The sequence below is a fragment of the Oratosquilla oratoria genome, chromosome 12 (assembly GCF_046742065.1).
Source record: "Oratosquilla oratoria isolate Oo_2021 chromosome 12, ASM4674206v1, whole genome shotgun sequence".
Classification (NCBI taxonomy): Eukaryota; Metazoa; Arthropoda; class Malacostraca; order Stomatopoda; family Squillidae; genus Oratosquilla; species Oratosquilla oratoria.
The window spans coordinates 16,602,639-16,607,832 of NC_134788.1; positions in this window are offsets into that span (position 1 = coordinate 16,602,639).

The window sequence follows — 5,194 nt, forward strand, 5'->3', positions numbered from 1 at the left end:
ATTATTTATATTCTGACAATGAAGATCTATATATACCGTTATATATAGATCTTGACAATATAGCTTATTGTGCCATTAAGGGTTGTGGCTCAAACCAAAGAGGAATTAAGCCAAATGTTAATTTTCATCGTTTCCCTGCAAATACACACACATGTGAACGTGCACACATATAAGCACACACAACGATATCTCCCCTTCCCGTAAAATACAAGTGTATAAACACACACACACACACACACACACACACACACACACACACACACATGTGAACATGTACACATATAAGCACATACGATGATATCTCCACTTCCCGTAAAATGTAAGTATATAAATACACACACACTCCCTTATAGAGACGATTCGGTGGCGCGGTTGGTAGAGAGTCGGCCTGAATGTATGGAAGAATTAGTGGCACCAGGTTCGACTCCTGTCCAGGGTTGAAATTTTTTTCTGTATCGCTGTGATTCGAGTCATTAGTCCAACTCTCGTGGGCGGGGAGTTGGGGATGTGTGTGCGTGTAAATTCATATATCGGACATACGAGCTCTGAGCTCTCTTCCGGGAGGGAAATAGCTGTCGATCATGAGTCCAACACGTGATCCAAAAGACCAAGATGAATCACACACATACACACACACACATGTGAACGTGTGCACACGACGATATTTCTCCTTCTCGTAAAATACAAATATATAAATACACACACACACACACGCGCACACACACATACACACACATATGTGAACGTGTACACATGTAAGCACACACGACGATATTTCCCCTTCCCGTAAAATGCAAGTATATAAATACACACACGCACACACACACGCACACACACACATATACACACACACACACACATGTGAACGTGTACACATAAGCACGCACGACAATATCTCCCCTTCCCGTAAAATACAATTGTATAAATACACACACACACGCGCGCACACACACACACACACACACACACACACACACACACACACGAGCACACACACATACACACACATATGTGAACGTATACACATACAAGCACACACGACATTTCCCCTTCCCGTAAAATACAAGTATATAATTACACACACACACACACACACACACACACACACACACACACACACACACACACACACACACACACACACACTGATAATAACAATGAGCTAGAGAGAGAGATAACGGGGGGAAAATATAATAATTCCAGTCTTCCTTAGCGTTTCACAGTTTTCTACAGTGTTTCACAAAGAGAAAACGGAAGCAGCCAGATGACGTAAGAAGCTGCGCAGAACGGCTCAAACGGTTAGACCTGGTGTATATAGATCTTGGTTCGGACATCTCTTGGTTCTAGGGATGTTGAAGTCTTCCAGAGATGTGTGTATTTGTCCATAACGTTTGCTCTTGGAGATCTTGCATGTAGTCCAGACTGAAGTAGAGCTGGATATTTTGTATGTAAAGACCCAAGTAGAACCAGTCTTATGTATATCAGAGTGAAGGAATTCAAGTGAAAGGAGTATAGTAAGCCTAATGAAAGCTCACCCTCTCCTTTTCTTGGAGGGAAGGTTATTTGCGGTTTTTCTCTTCGCTAGACTGCACACGTAATTACATGTGTTCTTGGACGTTATACTAACATTATCATTTGAGGGGCAAAGTAAATAAATGTACATCGATGTAAATAGTCACCAAAATGTCGATAAACAAATGTAGTCACTTTTTTATCGTTATCTAACCCTGCTCAGGTAAAGCTTTTTGGGGGAAACGCCTCAGGTAAAGCAGGGTCTGACAGACCCCAAAAACAAATAATACAAAATAAATACTCCCGCTGCATTTAATGATATAGAAATCAAAACATATGTACTTCAACTTATCTTCTTCCATTTGCATGCTTGAAAGTGACTATAATTGTTAGAAATATTTTTTAATGAAAATTACAACAACAACAAAAATGATGAAAAATAAGGTATTGCTGATTTTAAAGGGTACTTGACTGAAAACAGGAAACGTGAAGCGGTTGGTCATCATCATTTTGTAGAGACCAATGTCCCAACTATCTTTAAGGAAAAACAGAACCACAACAAGTGAATAATAAATGTGTTAAAAAAACATAAAATCTGAAAAAATCGGGGGTAATTTTTTTTACCCCAAACAGAAAAAAAAATACTTTCACTGCATTTAGTGACATAGAAATCAAAACATATGTACTTCAACTTATCTTCTTCCATTTACATGCTTGAAAGTGACTATAATTGTTAGAAATATTTTTTTATGAAAAAAAAATGATGAGAAATAAGGTATTGCTGACTTTAGAGGGTACTTGACTGAAAACAGGAAACGTGAAGCGGTTAGTCATCCTTATTTTGTAGAGACCTATGTCCCAACTATCTTAGGGTAAAGCAGACCCACAACAAATAATAAATGTGTTTCATAAACCATAAAACCTGAAAAAAATCGGAGGTAATTATTTTGACTTTGTGATACTGAAGAATCTAATTGCAGTCATTGCAGACGGGGGTTGAATATTCCTGACACACTGGTCTTTTGCAGTGTAGGTAATAGTTACCCGGAATAACGACAAACAGATAGTGAAATTCAATACATCAGTCATAAAAAGATGACAAAAAGAAGAAATTATTATTTATCCATAAATATAAATGATAAAACATTTATATGACATGAAAAAAACTCAGGTAAAGTGAGGTCTGACAAATCCCACGCTACTCACACCTCAGGTAAAGTGGGGTCTGACGGGCCAAAAAGCTTATATAGAGCAAGATTCAGGAATGACCCTATCACCCCCTTAAACTACTCCACTCGTCAAGAAGGTATAGGGGAGGACATATCTATATGCAATATATTAGTATTGTTGAACGTCTAGACCTCCTAGATGACGTAATCTACCACAAAAATCTCCTAGATCTTCATCTACCGCATCTACACATACTATCAGCACTGCACATGTGCATCTCGGTACATATAGGAGTTGTAGCGATGCTACTATTGGTGAAGAGAAAGAGGTTTTGGTGAGTTCGTCTCCTTTATTGTGAGGTACGAGTGAACTGATTTTACATGCGGCGGAAGCCGATATATATACTGTGGGGGCAAGTTACCCGTGGTGCGTAATTAGGTAATTGCACTGGGTTAGGTCGGGTCAAGCAGGGTCGCGCTGGCAGAGAAGCGTCAGGTCGTGGACATCAGTCACGTTCCCTGCCACGTGACTTGTCGCGGCTCTACAGAGTCAACGGGTAGTCGACCTCACTTTGTCACGGAAGGGTCATCCCGCGGTCATCTATGGTCAAGTCTCTATTGTTCGGACCAGGGGGTTAACCTTACAACCAGCACCTGGACGCCGGTATCGACACCTCAGAAAACCCAAGCGATATTGCCATTAATATTAAAATCCCTTTTCCTACGGGATATGTCCATCCTGCCCAAACCTCGGACAACTGTAGTACATTGTATATATGTATATGCAAATTGTAAAGCATTTAAAACCTATCCTGATCTCTAATATTTGCTAAAACAGCATCTTATAGATAAATAATATCTCGTCGGCAACCTAGCCACGAGCCATGTATATAAACACCTCCTGTCACAAAATAAAGAAGAAGACCACAGAGAGAGAGCTACGCTGCTCCGCCGTGTTTATCTTAAGCCTCCAAAACGCCGCTCAACTACCAACCACGTTACCACTCCAAATTCTCAATTTAACCATATGTTATACAAGACCACAACAGTATATTAAAAGTAAAAAACAAAAAAGCATGGGGTCTGTCTGACCCCCACTTAACCTAAGAAGGGTTAGAAAAGTGTCTTCGTGAAAATGTGCGTGAATTCAATAATATTGCACATTTAATCCCATTTCGATTTCTTTTTATAAACCAAACACAGTACCATCTGCAAACTAAGCTATTTTCGCTTTGTAATCTATAATTACAATTAATTATTTTCTATTTGTATAATTCAAATGTAATTATATTTTTGAGGTTTACATTAAATGAATCGAAAACATATATTGAATTTCTTATTAAACATACGACAATCCAATGTCCCATTTCTATTTCACGAGGTAACACACATTAAATATGAAGTAGATATTAGTCCGATTAGACGAAAGTACATGATGTATATCTTCTTCGGATAATACACCTATATATCGCAATTTTGAGGAATTATCTCTTTTATGAATAATTTGTACAATTTTGTCAATTTGTTCTCCATTATTATTACCCTCTACTTTCTAATACTACGTTCCTGTTGCTATCCAATTGTAGCACGCTATTGCATTCGCCAAAGACGCAAACTATATAATTATCCGACACTGGTTTATTAAAGGTCATACGATTTTTTGAATTACCGTTCAAATTGGGACTGGCGCTATCTTTTGTAGGTTCAGGCTTTAAATTAAACGCAATGAGGGTTAGACCTTCGTTATAAGTGTCGTGTGTTATAAGGTGATTCGCGCTCGGTCCTAATGCTTGTAACGTATCTAAATATAAATCAGCTTAGTCTTTTTGTTCAAAATTAGAATGAATGCTGTATACACTTCTCCCATTATTATGTAGTTCTATATTATTTAACGAAGCATGATGGAAATAAAGTCCGTTTTTTATTTATCGATCCGCTGAAGGCCTTCATGTCAACCAGCACTATATACACTAAATTAGGAATAATATTGAAAAATATATTATTCATCATAATACTGCTTTGCCCTTTTGAGAGTATGTGTATTTTGGGTATGTGTTTTTAGGTAGACATAGTCAATGATTGAACCATCCCTTAGATGATATATTCAAAGCAGATATTGCTTTTTTGCATGGGTAGATTTTTGGTACTATCAATTTATGTCTTTCAATATTTGATTTAAATTTCATTTTATTATCAGGACACTTGACTATAAAATCAATCGGTGCTAAATCTAGCCGTTTGCGAAAATCGACACCACCGTCCAGTAAGTAGTTGTCAATATAGAAAATATCGCACATGAGTTTTTTAATGTTCCTTAATGATACATTTTTCTAAGTTATTCAGAGTTTGAAAACTACTATTTTCATATTTATCAATTATATCTGTTCCCTTATCGCCTTGAAATAGAAATATATTCCGACCAATAGTCTGTATTTTATCTGGGGGACATGGTTGCTGTAAGTAGTTTAATGTATCCTGCGTAATTAATCAGATAATTATTTCCTATTTGTGCA